At 43.8% G+C, this 21,793-nt stretch overlaps 1 protein-coding gene across 28 annotated transcripts in view; it reads right to left on the reverse strand.

Annotated features, from left to right (window-relative positions):
• MAGI2 (membrane associated guanylate kinase, WW and PDZ domain containing 2) overlaps nt 1-21,793 on the reverse strand; it is a 1,127,025-nt gene that overhangs the window by 970,650 nt on the left and 134,582 nt on the right. The gene's annotated exons all lie outside the window — the stretch shown is intronic.

A 21,793-nucleotide genomic window follows, 5' to 3' on the forward strand; every position in this document is an offset into this window, starting at 1 on the left:
ATTTTAAACCACAATTTCACAGACTACATACATTGATAATGGACTTGTTCACGGTGGAATCATTTATCAGTTTAACAGCAGTGGTGACTAGATGTTTCTGGGTTACTAGTGGAGCTGAAAAAAATAAAGCCATGCATACAGGAGTCTAAAGCTGTCACCATATGGAATGCATCCTGTCTGTGGGAATTCAGGCATTCATAAACAGCTTGCTGAACAGTCTAACTTACAGCTACTTCAGCGACTGCTGTAATTACACTACACTACGCACGTTAAAAGAACATTAAGGTTGCAAGTCAAGCATTCAGAAGCATACACGTAGGAGCCGGAGGGGGGATATGCCGCTGCTTCCAGGATCCGTGTGGAGGGGGCAAGCCCCCGACCCCACTCTCCGGCGGGAGCTTGAGGACTGGATTAAAAGGTCTGAAGGGCCGGATGTGGCCCCCGGGCCGTAGTTTGCCCACCCCTGGCATACAGGCTCCTTCCTGGCACTCTAAGCACAATCCTGAGATGACCATAATTTACACTTGACACCAAAAGTTCCCTGGGTAGCAGGGCTATCGGAAGTAAACTTTCAAAAAGGCACAGTGGATGTATAGGATTCTACATAGGGGCCCGCTGGGTCAAATATGTGCATATTGAGACCAAAAGGATGGCATGTAAGGTCTCTGAAGAGCCAGTGGCAAACTGGTCGTCACAATCATTTCAAAATGTATGTAAGGAAACTATTTAGGGAGCGATGTATCTTAACTCCAAGGCTTTAAGTCAGATAACCAACAGACGACATGTCTTAAACAGGTTCCTTTCAAGCAGCATGTAGCAGACACTTATCTCCCTGTCTGACCATTATGTGTGTCACACTGTAAGCTTATTTATATATGGAGCCAGATGGGAATTAAAAGATTTCAAAAACAATTGACATGAGAGGGAGGCCACGGGGGCGGGGAGGGAGAGAAGAAAAATCAGCAGAGAGGGTGCCCTGTTTAAGAAGAACAAAAAGTAGAATCTTGATATATCTAATGGTATCACGAGATACCCTGTGTCTTTCGCCAGAGATGCAAGCTGCCAGTGTGACTTGTTTCATGAATGGATGATCACAACCACGCCTGGCTGTAAAGTGCTGGAAGGGCTACTTTGGGTGAGCATTGCTCTATAAGACACACACACACACAAAATATCTAGTTAAGTAAGTCTAGGTTAGGGTGACCAGATGTCTTGATTTTATAGGGGAAGTTGCAGTATTTGGAGCACCTATTACTCTCCACCCTCATTTTGATTTTTCACTCTTGCTCTCTAGCCACCCTAGTCTAGGTTCTAGAACGCAAATTATGATTTTATATGCAATTCTTTGTTGCCAATACTTCTACATGCTTTCATTCAAATCTCTATACTTCCTCATAAGTAGAGAGGACAAGGCTTGCTCACACTAAGGGCAGCTGATAGCAAGGTACCTCACAGTCCTGCATACCCCCAGGAAGTGTCACAAGCCCCCTGTTGGGAAATGGAGGAAAGCGATGGTGCAGTATGTCCCAGCCACAGCTACAGCACACTCCCAATCTACACCCTAGGCTAAGGGCTTGGAACAGTGGTGGGGAACAAATATTTGATAAGAGGCTCTTCAATCTAGGAGACAAAGGTACAAGATCCAATGGCTGTAAGCTGCAGCTGGACAAATTCAGACAGGAAATAAGGGTATTTTTTTTGTTTTTTTAAACCAGGGAGGGTAATTAGCCACTGGAACGACTTACCAAGAGTTGGAGGATTCTCCATCACCAGTGAATTTTTAAAACAAGATTTGCTGTAGTTCAAACAGAAATTATCTGGGGGCTGTTCTATGGCCTATATTGCACAGCGATCATAATGGTCCCTTCTGGCCTCAGAATCTATGAATTTAAAGGAGTACTAAATTGTTTTTATATGCTTAAAATATTAACTTTTGCTCTTTGTTTATTACTCTCTTAAAAGCTTGAAGATCATTCTTCTTTCTATAGCAGTTGTTTCATTCTCTTTCTAGGTTGCTGATCCCATTGCTGTGCTTTAGCTCTCCAATTGCTAATCACTTATCAGGAGCTGAAGAGGGACTACTGTCCCTGCCTTGCAGGAACAGAGTCATGTTTCTGTTGTGGGCTCCTCCCTCTATAAGAAACATCTCCCTGTCTTTGCTTGTATTTTGAGATCTACTGTTTCATTAAAAAAATAAAGTTCACACAAGCCCTTGGTGGGATTCAAACTAGCTATCTAAACTTAAAAAAAAAAAAGGGTTACCTTTTAATTTTGGGCCATATCATAAGCATAAATTGCCAGTTCTATTGGAAGCAACAAGCATTTGCCCCATATGAAGAACTGGTCCATTGTGTTTAAATTATAGGCATAAAACCTGGGGGGGAGAGGGGTGGGGAAAAAATATAGATAATCCAACCACCTTAGGGCTGGAGTTTTATACAGGTCTTCATTTTAAACCCCCTACCCTTCCCCAAACTTTTCACATTATGGTGACAGTTTAAAATTAAACAAAGGTCCCTAAAATAGCCCACATAGGTTTCAAACTAAAAATCTCCTTTATGTACTTCTTTACTTGGAAGAACTGACACATGGAATATGAATAATGTTCTCATATTTTTCCTTTGGTATTATGCAAAAGAAAAACAAACATTTGCAGTTCCCTTTTCACACATGTGGGAGTCACTAATGATTTGCTTTGATAACTAAATTTAGCTCTATTTTTCACCATCAGGTGGCACTAGCAATGTCTATATTCATTTTATTAAAAAAAACCACACAAAATAGTATCATGTTATGTCCATAGTTCTTTTTATGGAGCATATTTTATTGGCATCACAGAATTCAGCTTGTGAAATGCATTCAGTTTACCAGCATGTGTTTCATTTGCGTGCCCTATAATTATTAAAGTGCTTGGAATAATATTTTATAGAACTATAGATTGATTTAATGCCACAATGAAAGATTCTGCTTTAATCTTTAATTATTTCACTGAACAGCAGGGACTAGAATTTTGCTAGCAATAGTCTCATCTTCCATGATGGAACAAGCCACCCTTGTGAACTCAATGAGTTCACATCTATTCAAGTTCAGAATATATATTTAACATTAATAAATGTACTGTGTTTAAGGCTATAGCCCTGAAAACACTTAAGCACATGTGATACATTACCCACACCACCATTGTCGTGAGTAGCTCCACTGAACATACAAGTAAAACTATGAAGAACCTTAAGTGTTATTCAGGACTACTTTATTCAAATATAGTTCCATGATTCATGTATAAATACACACCGAAGTAAAGCACAAATTAAATTACAGCCAAAAATCAGACCCTGATTGCAATACATGGCATATGTTACTTTGTATCTCATTCAGAAGTTCCATGTACAGAACCTTAATGTCTTAATCCTAACATTAATTTATAATAAAATGTACAGTGATTGAGATTAACTTTACAATTCTGGTTAATAAATCTATATAACAGGTGTTGGAAATGCTCCATGTGGTGACCTCTAAATAGAAGGCCACAAGAAAGGAGGTATATTATAAGGGAAATCATTTCAAAATCCCTTCTCCCTCCCCCACAGTATGGAGATTAATTGGATCTAAGCTTGTGTCCTACTGGTCAACCTATATAAATCAATCTTTAGGAGTGTGCATGTATAGAACCTTCCCCTATCCCCAAAACACGGATTTTTATGAAGACACCAACCCCACTATGCTTGGGGCTCCTAGCGGCAACTTCTTCCTTCCCATTCCAATTATCACGGAGACCATGCAGTGGTAATCTTCCTGGATGACCTTAAAGGAAACAGAGCCAGTCAGGCTGGCTCTGGGTTTCATTCAAGCTCTAGATAAGCTAGGAACCTATGCACATGTGTATTTTTAAGTATATGAAATCACTGGGACTACTTAAATGCTTAAAGTTAGGCATGTGTTTAAGTAACTTTCTAAACCGTGGCCTCAGACAGGGGAGTGCTAGCCACATTGTGAGACTCACTGAAGGTCATACAATATCATTTGAGCCCACTTTAAGTCTACTTCCAAAGAAATACCTTTTCTTTGCAATAGGAAAACAACTACAGCCCTACTAACTGGAAGGAAAAGATAAATATACTTAGGTAACTAGATTTTCAGAGACTATAAGCAATGAGCATTGCATAAAAATATAGATGAGTAGATGACAGGAAGTAGGCTCCACAACTGTGGCCCGCACAACGTTTGAAGAGTTCACATGGGCCAGCAGCTATAGTGAATATTTTGTTTGACAACGGCCTAGACCCTCTTTTGTGTTTTACCTTTAAACAGCATAAGCTAAGAGTATGGTGTGATACATCAGGCCCAGGGAGCAGTGGGAGAGGGGAGATATATAAGCCCTAGGCTAATTAAGGTGGGGTTCCCTGTAGACTAAGGAAGGTTACTACAGGTTAATTGGAGCACCTGTAGCCAATTAAGCCCATCCCTAACCTAATAAAAAACCCTACTTCAAGCAGACCAGGTGCAGGTGCAGGATAGGGAGAAAGGAGCAGGACTGGAGTTTAGAGGTGTGTTGCTGAGAACTGAAAGACCAGAGAAAGGGAGACCCTGCCCAAGCAGGGAGACTCCATCCCCCAGTGTCAAGGACTGAGGGTAACCCTGCCCAAGGGGCAAGAGGGTAAGAAACCCGCAGGGGTTGAGAGGGGCTGGGGCTCAGAGTGAGGAGCAAACACAGACCCCTTCCCCGTTTTCCTCCTCTATCACCTTCCCGGGACATTAGCGGGGCCCTTGGTGCCCCAAGAGCAGGGGCACGGGTTGGCATCCTAGCCCCCTGCCAAGAAAAGCATGGGACCCACCATACCAACATTGGCCATTTTGTCACAACGGGTAACATAATATTATTGGATCTCACTGATAGGACTCAAAGTTGTCATATTAGTCTCTCTGAAATTGTATTTTCAACCCACTACTACATGTGACCTTTAATATCAGGGCCTATAATGCACTGAAGTCACTTATGACTACGGTACTCAATTAAAATAATTCTATTTTAGATTATGTGTAAGACGACAGTAGACACTGAGTGATCTCCCATTTAATGTAAGAAATAACTAAAAGCATGTGTATCTATCATCACTATGTCTATCTGACATTTGGCAGATCATAAATAGATTGGCATTTTTTACATTCAGTTTGGAATGGTTGGTGATTTTCCATGTAATTGGACAAATCAAGATGTCTCATGAAAAATTCTGTACAACAGTATACTTAGTGTAAAATGGAAGCAGAAAGATCTCAGTCTATTTCTCTTCCCAAATAAATACTATCACTATTTTGGATCCTTCTACTTTTATTCTCAGACCATAAAACAAAACAAACTTGTATTATGGTACAGATTTACAGCCTTGTATCCAATAACTTGAGAAAAAACCTCTTAAAGTTGTCTTTTAAAACTACAACTGATTTCCCAGCTTTCAGATGTTTAATGAAGTACAGAAATGAAGTGAAGGCCCACAAAAACCAAATGGAATTCTAAGGTTTAAGAAGCTCTAACCTGGTTGATTCAGACTTAGGCAATTCACAGGGCAGCTAGTGTTACACACAAATAGTTTATAGCAACTCTAAACATAGTGCAAACCACCACAGAATCACAACACAAGTAATTGACCAGCAATCATCCTCCACCTTCATATGCCCTGAGACACACACCACATCCCATCCAGCCACCCACATCAAACCACACTTGCCTTGGCATGCCATGCCCCCGTCCCTGGCACCAGTCCCTGCAAAACTGGCTTTGGCAGTCTTCTTCCATGTGTCCAACCCATATGTCCTACAAACTCAAATTCCCCCGGGGTTGAGTTGAAAATATCAGTGATCACTCTGGTTATGCTGTAAATTTGAGTGACTACCTCTTTGTTAGTCATGTGCAAAGTAGAGTTAACATATAGGAATTGCCTGTACCATTTCTATTCATGCAATTTGAAGATAAAGCCTCTTAATGCCCTGTTTCCTTAGAGTCCATGTCTCACATGCATTTTGTAAGACAACTAAGACAAGAGACTGCAGCAATTTCATTTTATACTTCATAGGAATAAACTTTGCTTCTCCAGACTGGGCCACTAGAAGTCCAGTTGGCTGCAGCAGGGCAGGCAGGCTCTGTGCCCGGCTCCACACAGCTCCTGGGAAGCAGCTGGGATGTCCCTCCAGCTCCTAGACAAGATAGTTGAAGAGTTCAATGCAGTCCAAGGCTTCCTCAAATTTGGAAAGGAATATCTTCACATTTTCAATAGATTTGGAGGTCGCTGTTGTCTTTGTCTGTTTGTATGATATCTTTACACATCACTTCCCTACATCCACTGCTACTCGATACTTAGACTCCAAACCAGCCTAAGATACCAGTCCTTACCAAGACAAACAAATACAAAAAAAAAATTGGAGATTGAGCCAACCAATGGCTATGGGGTTATGTTATTTTCTGGGTTAAGAACACATTCAAGTAGTAAGTGTCTAAGTTCTCATATATCCCAAACTCAATGCCAGTTTTCACCCAGAAGTTTCAAGACAGTTTTACCCTGGAATAAACGGAATTTCAGGTGCATTGCTTAAAGTTGTGTGAACTTGAAAGAAGTGCCAAAAAGAGTTAAAAAATAATCAAGTTTATAATGGAAAAAAATAGCTGTAACCTTAATGGTGATTAAAAATCTAATGTTAGTGCTCTGATTGTGGGCCAGTATTTATAGTTTTTTATCATAGTCCTCACAATTAACTGCTAGAATGAGGAAAATCATAACAATCACAGTGAGAAAGTTACCAAATCTAAATCAATTTGCCTAAAAGTGTAGAATTATTCTCTACAATATATTTTCTACAGTTTAGTATTCTACAGGTGACTGATAGAGTTACACTTATGAGTTCAGATAAGGAATAACAAACAGCAGTAGCCAACCCACTCCTAAGAAACAAAGATCCCAGTTTTTTAAAATATCCTTATATAGTAAAATCTCACCAATCCCCATACTGTCTAATTTGAAAAATGTATAGTTTTTTGTTCAGCAAAGATTTAAAGAGGACACTAAACTTGCATTTAGCCTTGAATTTATAAAGCTTTGAAGACCAAAAGAAATATTTCCACCATTAATTCTCCTCACCATTTAAAAAGGTGTTTTTTTAGTAAAACATTCTTTCACAATGTCTGAAACCTAAACACTGCAGCACTTAGAACCTGAAAGTGAAATTATAAAACAAAACGCATTTCTCTGTCCAGGTTGAGAGAAATGCAAAAAAAATAGATGCAAGAACATTAGATGGCCTTACTAACACGGGAAAATAAAAAAAATGTAAGATGATACTGTCCCTTTAATAGTAAAGAGACCTTGCTCTAGCTGACTGCTAAGACCTTATTAATTTACCAGAAATATTCTACTGTACTTCTACATGAAGTATTATACATAATTAAAACTACAACTGTCAAAATAAATGACCAAAAGTACATTATCCTTGAAATCTTGTTGCACTTGGTCACTTACTGGCTAATTCACACAATTCTCATTGCTGATATCCTAATGTATTGTTTAACAACATTGATTCTGGCACTGAGATTTGTGGGGACTCCATACTGATTTACCAGTGTTTATAATATCATCAGGTGCCTTTAGTTCTGTGTGAGTAGAAATGGCAAAGTATCCATGCCCTCAACGCTATAGTACTTTACTGTTCTGCTATCTTCACCTTTCTAGTTTGTAGGTTTTCTGTGTCATTCTGATGCAGTAATGCACCTAAGCACATGCTCAACTTTAAACATGTAGGTAATCCCATTGAATTAAATTCATGTGTTTAACTTCATGCTAAAATGCTCTCCTGGGGCAGGGCCTGTGTGAATTACTTATGAGATAAATTTGCTTTCTTCTCTGCTTCAATGTTTTAGAAATACAAACAAAGGAATGAAATCCTTTTATTTTTACCATTTGCTGTTAGCCACTTCTAGCTATTCCACCCCTTCCCCCACAATCTGTCTCAGTGAGCAAACACCATCACATTTATTTACTTACTTAGCTGTGTGGTTAAAAAGTGTCACCCATATTTATGGGGGAAATCCTTCATTTCTGCAACCAAACGTACAATTTATATCATCAGAAACCTCAACCAAAGACAACAACATTTGCTGATGTGGAAAGTCTGCGGATTTTGTAGATTTGGGCTCTTCCCAACACTTGCTTTTGCATTTTGTTGAATTCAAGCAGCTATTTTAAAAATGGGAAACTTACACCCTTTATATCCAAAAACTGACGTTCCAGAGAACACTGAACTATTTATCTTTGGGAGGGCACCTCTCAAGGAAGAGGCAGCAGTCTACGGAAGGAGCCAAAACCACAGTGAGATTTGAACAAAGGAAATATTTTTTAAATTTAAATTCACAAGGGAAAGCATTTAACTCAGAATCATCACTGAGTCAGGTATGGGTAGTCTCCAAAACTGCCTACTCTAACCTGAAAGAGCCATAGTCAGAGAGTCTCCCACTCAACCAGTGGTTCAACGGTAAGCAGACTACTTGGAGAAACCAAAACCCAAGGACAGCTTGCCCTTAGATTTTCCCTCTTTCCTCAGGAAACCAGGACATTCCTCTTCCCCACATCAAGTGGGCAAAAGTCTGAAGTGTTCATCTGACTGCCATGGCAGAGTGAGGAAGCAGCATTGATGAGCTCCCACTCACCCCTTCCCTAATTTTCCAGTAAAGCCCTCCATTTTGACACTACACCTCTGATTAGAGCTGGGGGAGTCCAGAAGAGCAGGGGACAGGTGAGACTAGAGGTGGTCAGGGCAGTCTCCAAGCCTCTCTCCACGTACCCCCACCAGAGCTACACTGGCAGCATGGCCAGAGATGCTCATCTGCCTCACCTCTGGGACGTATAGACTTATAGATATTAAAGGTCAGAAGGGACCATTATGATCATCTAGTCTGTCCTCCTGCACAGTGCAGGCCACAGAATCTCACCCACCCACTCCTGCAATAAACCTCTCACCTATGTCTGAGGTGCTGAAGTCCTCAAATCATGGTTTAAAGACTTCAAGGTGCAGAGAATCCTCCAGCAAGTGACTTGTGCCCCATGCTACAGAGGAAGGCGAAAAAACCCCAGGGTCTCCTCTAATCTGCCTTGGAGGAAAATCCCTTCCCGACCCCAAATATGGCGATCAGCTGAACCCTGAGGCAAGATTCACCGGCTAGATACCCAGGAAAGAATTCTCTGTAGTAACTCAGATCCCACCCCATCTAACATCCCATCACAGGCCATTGGGCTTATTTACCATGAATAGTTAAAGATCAATTAGTTGCCAAAATCATGTTATCCCATCATACCATCTCCTCCATAAACTTATTGAGTTTAATCTTGAAGCCAGATAGGTCTTTTGCCCGCACTTCTTCCCTTGGAAGGCAATTCCAGAACTTCACTCCTCTGATGGTTAGAAACCTTCATCTAATTTCAAGTCTAAACTTCCCGATGGCCAGTTTATATTCATTTGTTCTTGGGTCCACATTGGTACTGAGCTTAAATAATTCCTCTCCGGTATTTATCCCTCTGATATATTTATAGAGAGCAATCATATCTCCCCTCAACCTTCTTTTAGTTAGGCTAAGCAAGCCAAGCTCCTTGAGGCTCCTTCCATAAGACAGGTTTTCCATTCCTCGGATCATCCTAATAGCCCTTCTCCGTGCCTGTTCCAGTTTGAATTCATCCTTCTTAAACATGGGAGACCAGAACTGCACACAGTATTCCAGTGAAAGGCTGTGGCGTCCCACACACCCCACCTCCCAAGATGTGGTCGCAGGAGACAAGCTCTCCCTATTTCCTGAGGGACTGACAAGAAGTGAATGGCTGGCCCACGCCCCTTCACCATTCCCCAAGAGAACTGCAAGAAGCTGCAGCTGGCTGAGGGGTCTCTCTTTCCCTCCTTCTGCCAGGACTCACTGGCTCTGCAGCAACCTGTTCTCCTGCCAGAAAGCTGAGAGGTGGAGTGCCTGGGCAGTTCATCCTCCCCAGGAGGGTCACAGAGAGCACCAGCAGCGACACAGAACAGGACAGATTGGTCCTGCAGCTGACCTTATAGTTACTAGGTCAGTCCCAGAAGTGTGGGTAATGGTTGGCAACTCTGGACAAAAGCCACAGGAAAGGGGGAAGGAAAGGAAAAAGGAAAAAAAAAAAGTATAATATGCAACCTAAGGAGTCAGAAGATGACTCAGCAATCAAATGATTGACCCAGCAGTAGCCATTACCAACACAGACTCTAGAAATACCAGCACTGAAGAGTAGAGTTAGGATTGGAAGGATAGACTTGTGGCCCTGGAGTCTTAAGTCAAAACAGTGACTGAAAAAAAGCCAGAAGACTTTGAAAACAGGGGCCATAGTTAAAATATTAGGCTGCTAGGGCTGCCAGAGGGACCAAAAGGCAAAAAGGCCTCATAAAATCCTTTTCAGAGTAACAGCCGTGTTAGTCTGTATTCGCAAAAAGAAAAGGAGGACTTGTGGCACCTTAGAGACTAACCAATTTATTTGAGCATGAGCTTTCGTGAGCTACAGCTCACTTCATCGGATGCATACTGTGGAAATCGCAGAAGACATTATATACACAGACACCATGAAACAATACCTCCTCCCACCCCACTCTCCTGCTGGTAATAGCTTATCTAAAGTGATCATCATGTTGGGCCATTTCCAGCACAAATCCAGGTTCTCACCCTCCGCCCTCCCACAAACAAACTCACTCTCTTGCTGGTAATAGCCCATCCAAAGTGACCACTGTCTTCACAATGCGTATGATAATCAAGGTGGGCCATTTCCTGCAGAAATCCAGGTTCTCTCACCCCCCTCCAAAAACCACACACACAAACTCACACTCCTGCTGGTAATAGCCTATCCAAAGTGACCACTCTCCTTACAACCTGCATGAAAATCAAGGTGGGCCATTTCCAGCACAAATCCAGGTTTTCTCACTCCCCCACCCCCATACTCACACAAACTCACTCTCCTGCTGGTAATAGCTCATCCGAAGTGACCACTCCCCCTACAATGTGCATGATAATCAAGGTGGGCCATTTCCAGCACAAATCCAGGTTTTCTCACCCCCCCGCCACCCCCCACACACAAACTCACTCTCCTGCTGGCAATAGCTCATCCAAACTGACCACTCTCCCCACACTGTGCATGACAATCAAGGTGGGCCACTTCCAGCATAAATCCAAGTTTAACCAGAACGTCTGGGGGGGAGGAAAAAACAAGGGGAAATAGGCTACCTTGCATAATGACTTAGCCACTCCCAGTCTCTATTTAAGCCTAAATTAATAGTATCCAATTTGCAAATGAATTCCAATTCAGCAGTTTCTCGCTGGACTCTGGATTTGAAGTTTTTTTGTTGTAAGATAGCGACCTTCATGTCTCTGATTGCGTGACCAGAGAGATTGAAGTGTTCTCCGACTGGTTTATGAATGTTATAATTCTTGACATCTGATTTGTGTCCATTTATTCTTTTACGTAGAGACTGTCCAGTTTGACCAATGTACATGGCAGAGGGGCATTGCTGGCACATGATGGCATATATCACATTGGTGGATGTGCAGGTGAACGAGCCTCTGATAGTGTGGCTGATGTTATTAGGCCCTGTGATGGTGTTCCACATTCCACACAAAGATGGACTACAAGCCGTCAAGAACACTATCCCCGATAATGTCACGGCTAACCTGGTGGCTGAACTTTGTGACTTTGTCCTTACCCATAACTATTTTACATTTGGGGACAATGTATACCTTCAGATCAGCGGCACTGCTATGGGTACCCGCATGGCCCCATAGTATGCCAACATTTTTATGGCTGATTTAGAACAACGCTTCCTCAGCTCTCGTCCCCTAACGCCCCTACTCTACTTGCGCTATATTGATGACATCTTCATCATCTGGACCCATGGAAAAGAAGCCCTTGAGGAATTCCACCATGATTTCAACAATTTCCATCCCACCATCAACCTCAGCCTGGTCCAGTCCACACAAGAGATCCACTTCCTGGACACTACAGTGCTAATAAACGATGGTCACATCAACACCACCCTATACCGGAAACCTACTGACCGCTATTGCGACCTACATGCCTCCAGCTTTCACCCTGACCACACCACACGATCCATCGTCTACAGCCAAGCTCTGCGATACAACCGCATTTGCTCCAATCCCTCAGACAGAGACAAACACCTACAAGATCTCTATCAAGCATTCTTACAACTACAATACTCACCTGCGGAAGTGAAGAAACAGATTGATAGAGCCAGAAGAGTTCCCAGAAGTCACCTACTACAGGACAGGCCTAACAAAGAAAATAACAGAACGCCACTAGCTGTCACCTTCAGCCCCCAACTAAAACCCCTCCCACGCATTATTAAGGATCTACAACCTATCCTGAAGGATGACCCAACACTCTCACAAATCTTGGGAGACAGGTCAGTCCTTGCCTACAGACAACCCCCCAACCTGAAGCTAATACTCACCAACAACCACATACCACACAACAGAACCACTAACCCAGGAACCTATCCTTGCAACAAAGCCCGTTGCCAACTGTGCCCACATATCTATTCAGGGGACACCATCACAGGGCCTAATAACATCAGCCACACTATCAGAGGCTCGTTCACCTGCACATCCACCAATGTGATATATGCCATCATGTGCCAGCAATGCCCCTCTGCCATGTACATTGGTCAAACTGGACAGTCTCTACGTAAAAGAATAAATGGACACAAATCAGATGTCAAGAATTATAACATTCATAAACCAGTCGGAGAACACTTCAATCTCTCTGGTCACGCAATCAGAGACATGAAGGTCGCTATCTTACGACAAAAAAACTTCAAATCCAGAGTCCAGCGAGAAACTGCTGAATTGGAATTCATTTGCAAATTGGATACTATTAATTTAGGCTTAAATAGAGACTGGGAGTGGCTAAGTCATTATGCAAGGTAGCCTATTTCCCCTTGTTTTTTCCTCCCCCCCCAAGACGTTCTGGTTAAACTTGGATTTATGCTGGAAGTGGCCCACCTTGATTGTCATGCACAGTGTGGGGAGAGTGGTCAGTTTGGATGAGCTATTGCCAGCAGGAGAGTGAGTTTGTGTGTGTGGGGGGGGGGGGGGGGGAGAAGGGGTGAGAAAACCTGGATTTGTGCTGGAAATGGCCCACCTTGATTTTCATGCACATTGTAGGGGGAGTGGTCACTTTGGATAGGCTATTACCAGCAGGAGAGTGAGTTTGTGTGTGTGGTTTTTGGAGGGGGGTGAGAGAACCTGGATTTCTGCAGGAAATGGCCCACCTTGATTACCATACGCATTGTGAAGACAGTGGTCACTTTGGATGGGCTATTACCAGCAAGAGAGTGAGTTTGTTTGTGGGAGGGCGGAGGGTGAGAAAACCTGGATTTGTGCTGGAAATGGCCCAACATGATGATCACTTTAGATAAGCTATTACCAGCAGGAGAGTGGGGTGGGAGGAGGTATTGTTTCATGGTGTCTGTGTATATAATGTCTTCTGTGATTTCCACAGTATGCATCCGATGAAGTGAGCTGTAGCTCACGAAAGCTCATGCTCAAATAAATTGGTTAGTCTCTAAGGTGCCACAAGTCCTCCTTTTCTTTTTATAAAATACTTTGCAACATGGAATCCAAAAAGCTCTGAATCTGTTTGTCAAATCAGACAACATTGAGACAAAGGGCACACTGGATCAGGGTACCAGTCAAATTTCCGTTGTGCACTATGTACTGTGACATTATGGCTTCACAACTTCAGAGTAATAAGAGGACATTACCTCATAATAGTTATATGGGGCAAAAAGGACAAGCCAAACCAAGTAGATTTAGAGGAGCAGATTTACAGTTTGCAGAAGCAATATTATTTGACTAATAATGCAGACTCGCTTCAAGAGATTAAGAATGCAAAAATAAGAGAGCATTGCAAGCACTAAACAAAACAAAAAAGCCCACACCACACAGCTCTCTTATTGTGCCAAACAAAGATTTTTTGGCTTTTACTAGCCAGACTGATTTCATGATTTCCAACAGAAGACCAATACCATACTGTGACACGGTACACTCACATGAGTGCCTCATGCGTACCTCCTGTTAGCTGGGTGTGGTGCTGTAATTTTCTTTTTTTCCTGGTGCCCCCCAGGTTGTTGACATCAGCAGGCAGGTTTTCAGCACTCCAGCTAAGTCACATGGTCAACAATGGATGAACCTCTTCCAGGGCAACAAAGGGTCCAAGAGATCTATGGCTGTGCCCTTGTTAGTGTCTTCTCATCCAGTCTCTGGGCTCAGTTCTCAGCCCCTTCTAGGCTAGCTTTAAGTCCTTCCCTGCCTCATTGTAAAGCACTGTCCCCAGGGCTCTCTCCCTGGGGACTCTGTCTTCACCACTTCCCAACTCTCCAGCCAGGTCACCTCTTAAGTTCAGTCCCCTTCCAGAGGGACAAAATTTAACAAATGGTTGGCCCATCTCTGGGCCTGGTTAAATTCCAGCCCCTTTGTCAGTCTTTTAGTAGAGTCTTATCCCCTTCTTGGGGCTAAGGCCACTTCCCCAATGGGGAGACCACAGCCTGCCCACTACTCCAGGTCCCAATCCAAGGACCCAGAGTAGTCCCTGCAGTCCCAAACAGCAGTCATGCACTGCTCCCTTTAACTCTACTAGCTTCTTCCCATCAAGTCTCTTCCCTGTCACCCAGTCCTTTGAAGTTACCGTTCTCAGGTCTGCTTACTCCTCACAGAAAACAAAATGCAGCCAGAACTTCTGATTCTCTCACAGGCTCCTGCAACTAGAGCTAAGCACCCTTCCTTACCCACCTCTGGACCAAGGCAGGAACTAATCTGCTGACCCCCTGCAGCTCCTTTTATCTGAGCCTGCTGCACTCTGATTGGCTGCTTCCCTGCAGCCTCTCTAGGCAGGCCTGGAGGACCCATCTTCATGTCTACTTTCCTGGGGTGGAGTGTGGTTGGACCACAAGGCCTCCAGCAGGGGGCCTCAAGGGGCCTAGTAACCCCCTGCCACACACACACACACACTAAAGGACAAAAACAGAATACTCAAAAGGATGAATAAAATACTAGCCAAGTATTTCCAAGCAATAGAAACTAGCAAATATGTAAACATGGAAGAACTGGGAGGTAGCAAATTGTAGGATCTGAAAATGCCCAGACTTACTGTAATGTCCTTTTAGGTTTTTCTCCCAGGCAGTGCGAGACCCTGGCCACACTCAGTTATCTACACTGGGGTGGCTTATGTTCAGGACCCAGTTTTTTAGTCCTTGCAAGGGACCCTGTCAAAAGGAGAAAAGGCCAGCAGTACCTTCTTACTTCATGGCTATGTAGCAGTTTTCTAGGAGTCCTTCTGGCTGAGTAACTGAATTGGGCTCATTCTGTCAGGCTTACCGTGGGAGTGCCCTGCATTCCCCATAGGGTTGGGGGCAGAGATCTCCTAACTGAGAGTTCCTCCTTGAGGCTTCAGGAGCGACTCTAGCTGTCTCCTGCTCATGATGATTCTCACCCTAGATGATTAGTTTCTCCTTTTTAAAGGCCTCCTCCCTACCATACATGATTGAAAGGGATGGAGTGGCAGGGCTAGCCTCCCACACAGAGCCTCTCCAGAACCTTCCTCTACATCGTGAGCTCTACACCTCATTCCCCCACCCCACCCCTCTGTCACACTGACATACAATGAATAGGACCCTACCAAATTCACAGCCATGAAAAACATGTTGTGGACCATGAACTCTGGAATCCCCCTGTGAAATCTGGTCTTTGGTGTGCTTTTACCCTATACTATACACATTTCATGGGGGAAACCAGCATTTCTCAATTTGGCGGTCCTGACCCAAAAGGCAGTTGGAGGGTGTGTGTGTCACAAGGTTATTTTAGAGGGGTCATTGTGACCCTTACTTCTGTGCTGCCTTCAGAGCTGGGCGACCGGAAAGTGGTGGCTATTGGCCAGGCACCCAGCTCTGAAGGCAGCACCACCAGCAGCAGTGTAGAAGTAAGGGTAGCAATACCATACCTTGCCATCTTTCTCCTGTGCTGCTGCCTTCAGAGCTGGGTGGCTAGAGAGTGGCGGCTGCTGACTTAGGGGCCAGCTCTGCAGGCAGCAGCCCAGAAGTAGGGGTGGCAATACCATACCATGCCATCCTTACTTCTGTGCTGCTACTTGGGGAAGGGGTTGGAATGGGGGCAGGGAAGAGGTGGGGCAGGGGCGGGGCCTCATGGAAGGGGTGGAGTGGGGGCAGGGCCAGGGTAGTGGTGGGGGGGTCAGTGATGCAGCCCTCGGGCCAATGTACTAGTACTCATGTGGCCCTCGTGGTCATTTGAACTTGAGACCCCTGAATTAGATATTGAGCCATTAATGAAAATTATTTACAATGACCTGAAAACTCAGACATTATTGCCATTGACTTTCATAGGTAGAATTCATGTACTTAAATGCATGTCCCCTTCTCCATGATTCCATTTACACCTCCCAAAGATTTGTTCAGCAAATTTTAAGTTATTCAAAGATTCCTATGGTCAAATGGGATACCAAAATAAAAACAGAATGGCTAGAAAGTCCAATTGAAATGGGAGGCCTGGTGCTACCAGAATTCTAGAGATATAAGATAGCACAAATTAGACTGGTATTGGAATGGATCTCTCTGAAAATCCATCATGGATATGGATTGAACAGAAACTGGTAAACCTAATCTCATTATATAATTGTGTGCTAGATTTATATCCCAAAATTCTGGCATCCATGAAACATCACCCATTACTTAAAAGTGTACTTACTAATTGGGCATACGTGATGCCCTTGATAAAACAAAAAGAGCAGATCCTGGCAATATCAAAAACAAAACAAAACAGTGCTTTCAAACTCAGGTTGAATAAGGAAGTTTTTAGATGTTGGGGGGAAATATCACCATGATAAGTGGAAGGATTTCTTTAAGAATGGACAACCCTTAAAACAAACAGATGCAGCAGATATATTAAAAAGAGAAAAGCATAATATGAGTTTATACAATTGCTTACTTATTAAAATGCTTTCAGAGAAGATAGGAACCAGCAAAATTATCTGTACTAGAATATTTTATACATGGGCTTGAAGTTTCAGCAAGCGAGATTAGGTCTGGAAAATATAATCTCATGACTATGTTTTTAAAGGACAAACCACAAAAAGCTATTAAGTCATGAAGTGCAGACTAAGTGTGAAATAACAGCAGATAAGGAAGACAAATATTGGCTCTAATACTAACCAAACAGTGGAAGTTCAGTACTTTTTAGTTTTACAGAATGTATGTTTCTCCATCTCTGTGTAAGGGGACTGTTGGCCCCTTACTAAAACTCAGTGGGGTTTTTTCGGTTGGCTAGCTCCCAGTACCAAAAGAAATGGGAAATCAGGACCGTGACAATGACAGTCCCCAGGAACCATGAGGAGAAGCCAATGCTCCAGGTCAGCCGGATTGACAGGTAGGGTTGCCAACCCTGCAGGATTGCCCTGGAGTCTCCAGGAATTAAAGATTAATCTTTAATTAAATAATATGGCATGTGATGAAACCTCCAGGAATACGTCCAACCAAGAATTGGCAACCCTATTGCCAGGGCAGGCAGGCTAATAAGGGAGTCAGGAGGCCAGGAAGATCCTGTCTTCTGTGTGAGCTTGAATTGCCTGGCTGAGAGAGTGGAGAGCTAAGGAGAGAACAGGAGCCCAAACTGAGCTGGGGAGAGGGCCGCGCTGGCCAGGGAGAACCAGAGAGGCAACCCAGGAAGCAGATCCGTGTTGGGAGCAGGGCCACAGCAAAAAAAGCCAAGAAGCAGCCCAGGGAGCCGGTCAGTGATGGGAGCAGAGCCACAGAAGCAGCCCAGAGAGCAGACCTGTGCTGGGAGAACTGCAGCAACCAGCGCCAGGGGGCTGGAGGCAGAGCAGCAGCAGTGCTGGGCCTGGAGCTGGAGCAAATGTGGTAAGCAGCTGGGAAGAGCAAAGGGGGATCCTGGGCAGCAGGCCCAGCGCAGGGAGACGCCCCCAGCCAAGGGACCTTGTAGGCCAGACTTGGAGGGGGATCGTAACCGCGACGGGGTGGGGGTGACGCTGGGAAGAAGAGTCCTGCCACCTAAGCCTGAGGGTGTGTGGTCACCGCCAGAGCACGTGTCGGACTCGCAACATCCCTGCAGCGCAGTCAGGGCCTGGGACTTGTGAGAAACAGACTGAACTTCCCTTACGTTCCAGAGACCACTGGTTGGGACTTCCCCATGCCACAGAGCGGGGTGACACGTTTTCCTTTAACCTTTCCCATTTTTTCCCTTTTTTAAAAATTAGTTGCTGTTTAATAAATTGTATTTGCTTTGAACTGTATGTAATGATCAGTGGGTTAGGGAAGCGTCCAGCGCAGAGAGAGAACCCTGGAGTGGAGACACCCTAGCCCCTGCCCTAAGTGACCATGACAAGGTTGAGGGTCGAGCCCTCCAGGAATCCTGGGCCCAGCTTTGTTTGGGTTATGAGAACTCTGCCATACAGGAGAGTGGAAGGGGAGCCCTCAAGGTCAGGCAGGCCTCTGGGTAAAGGAAGTGGGAGTGAGGACTCGGATCCTTTCGCTAGCCCATTTCACCGGGGTAGTGTATAAGCCAGGAAAGTTCCCCACAACAGTGGGACCATTCCCTCGCTTACATCTATATAATAAAATATAATATTGCCCCAAAGATCTGTACGAAATGAAAGTCAGGCCTTCTTTCATACACACGATATGGGACTGCTGGCTGGTAAAAACAAATTGTGAAACAATCCTCAAGCTACATAGATAGCAAACAGGATTTAAAGACACAGGTATAGGGAGTTAGTCTGTTAAAAAAAAATATTCAAAGCTGGAATAAGGAAGCTACCTCCTATTCTTGCTCTTTATAGCAATCTAAAATCTGTGGCCCCAGGCAACAATTCTTACTACAGGGAACAAAAAACTCTATTAATCCAATTTCTTATAATGGAAGACAAATTGTGAGAACACTGCCAGACAAATTCACAAAAATGGATACAAGCAATAGTATAATGACATTTTGGGGATCACACCGACCCCAAAGGAGAGAACAGGGGGGTTGAACCCCAAAGAATATGTAGTTAACATTGAATACAATCATTCTGATTTTTTAATTGTGCTATAAAAAGAGAGGTCTTTTACAAAAGCTTGTAATGTTCTCAACTTAATTATGAGTAGTGCTGTCAAGCGATTAAAAAAAGGAATTGTGATTAATCGCACTGTTAAACAATAGAATACCATTTATTTAAATATTTTTGGATGTTTTCTACATTTTCAAATATATTTATTTCAATTACAACACAGAATATAAAGTATAAATTATAATTTATTTTTTATTACAAGTATTTGCACTGTAAAAAACCAAAAGAAACAGCATTTTTCAATTTACCTAATACAAGTACTATAGTGCAAACTCTTTATCATGAAAGTTGAACTTAAAATGTAGAATTATGTACAAAAAAAACTGCATTCAAAAACAAAACAATGTAAAACTTTAGAGCCTACAAGCCCACGAAACCCTACTTCAGCCAATTGCTCAAAGTGCAAATATTTGTAATAAAAAATAAATATAAAGTGAGCACTGTACAATTTGTATTCTGTGTTGTAATCAAAATAAATATATTTGAAAACGTAGAAAACATCCAAAAATATTTAATAAATTTCAATTGGTATTCTGTTGTTTAACAGTACAATTAATTGAAAGCCCTAATTATGAGATATGCATACAGGCTATGGTTATGAAGTTGTCTTTCTGTACACAGAGAATTGTGCTCAAACTTTGGCTACTCCTCAAAGTAGGATAGTGAACAGACAGGGAGAGGCACCTCAGGGCTCCAGCCGTGTGGGTGGGGGTCGGGGGCTCTGTCTGCAGAGGGGGCGGGGGACTCGGAAAGGGCAGAGCCCGGGGCTAGCCTCCCCGAAGTGGCGCTCCACCTACCACCCATGGCACAGAGGAACCTTTGGGTGGGGAGCCTGGCAGGGCCCAGGCCAGCCCCCACGGTGGGGCGGGGAGGGACTGTCACACCCAGCCCTGCTCCACTCCCATCTCTGCTCTGGCCCCACCTCCAGCCCTGGCTCCACACCAGGCCCCGTCCTGAGCCTCAGCATGGCTCTGCTCCTGACCCAGCCTCGGTGACTGGCTGCAGCTCAGTTCCTGGCCCAGGGCTAAGGCTGGAGTCGGAGTGGAGCCGCATCTGGCTCTGGGCCCGGCTGCCAGCCCGGCTGCAGTTCTGCTCCTGTTCCCAGCCTCGGGCCCTGGTTGCAGCTCTGTCCCTGGCCCCAATCCTGTCCCCAGACCCATCTCCAGCTGTGGCCCCAGCCTCAGTGCCCTTACTCCTGGCCATGCTCCGCACCCCCAGCTGCAGCCCTGCTCCCAGTGGGCATGGACAGAGATAAGGGGGGTATGACCCTCCAAAGTGTAGGGACCACTGGGCTGGAGCATATGCTGGGCAACTGCTCAAAGGCAATAGATAACTTGTATTAAAAAGGGATTTTATCTAAAATGGAAACGTGAAGCTTGAAGTTGGGTTTTTGTGTAACTTGCATGTTGTTTGCTTTCCCTTACTGTTTCATCTTTAAATCTATGGTTCTTCCTATCATATAAACCTTTTATTTTTACCTCAAGCAGGTCCCCGGTGCACAAACTGTGTTAAGTATCTTTCTCCCAAAGTGAACTGATAACTGGGGGGCTGGTTTCACGCCTTCAGGGGTGATGAACCAGAGAAGAATGGGCCAAGTGTCTGGTAATTAAGAATTTGGAGGGTATGAGTTTGGGGAGACTTGGGACTGGAAGGGCTGTTGGTATCACCCTGCAAACAGTAACTAGGCTGCTGAGAGCCAAGATGAGACGTTATGCTTGTGGGTAGGCTCCTGGCGTCAGGGATCTGAGCCATAGCAGCGCAGCATTAAGTCACCCCAAAGCCAGAGGGGAGGCAGTGCCAAAACCACTTGCTGGTGTGGGTGGTCCCTACAATATCACATATACACTGCACTGGAAAACAATACAATAGAAATATTGAAATCACTGAGATGCAGGTAATCCTGTACTTACAGTATAATCCAGAAGGTTATACACAGAGGATAACAATTGAATGACATTCCCACCCTCCCCCCACTTAGCTTTCTTCACTTCCCATTCCCCCCACCCCCCCACCCCCCCAAAATGTTGTGAATGGTTAACAAAAAAGGGGAACTATTAGTGATAGAACATACATGAACAATATTTTGCTTAATACTGTTAATTCTGTATTAAGATGTGTACAGATACTTATCAAGACAATATAGATGTAATGTCTTATTGTAAGTGACCCAAAGTATCAATAAACAACACACACACACGCACACACAGAATATTTAAAGCAAGTTCTCCTCTCACAGACTAGTTGCAGTCCTCAGGACTTGCAGAGCCAGTAACCTGTAACTCTCGAAGGGCCGCCCCTTTTCTGGAGTCTTTTTCCTCCCCTTTGTATTCTATTACCTTCCTAATTATTTAGGACAGCCCTGCCAGACATAACACTTTCAGCAGGTATTTGAGGGTCAGCCCCTGGCTCCAGGACAGTCCAATAATTAACTCCCTCCTGCCCTAGGCCAGGCGGGGTCTGTGTACCCCATCACAACCTTTCTTTGCCTGAAAGAAAACTTCTGAAAATCCAGCAGCAGCAACACCCCCTTTATTTCCCTTGCATCATTTTATAACTACTGAATTTGTATTAATCATTTTCCTGAAGAATTCACTCACTCTTAG

The sequence above is a fragment of the Chelonia mydas genome, chromosome 1 (genome assembly GCF_015237465.2).
Source record: "Chelonia mydas isolate rCheMyd1 chromosome 1, rCheMyd1.pri.v2, whole genome shotgun sequence".
In the NCBI taxonomy this organism is placed as follows: domain Eukaryota; kingdom Metazoa; phylum Chordata; order Testudines; family Cheloniidae; genus Chelonia; species Chelonia mydas.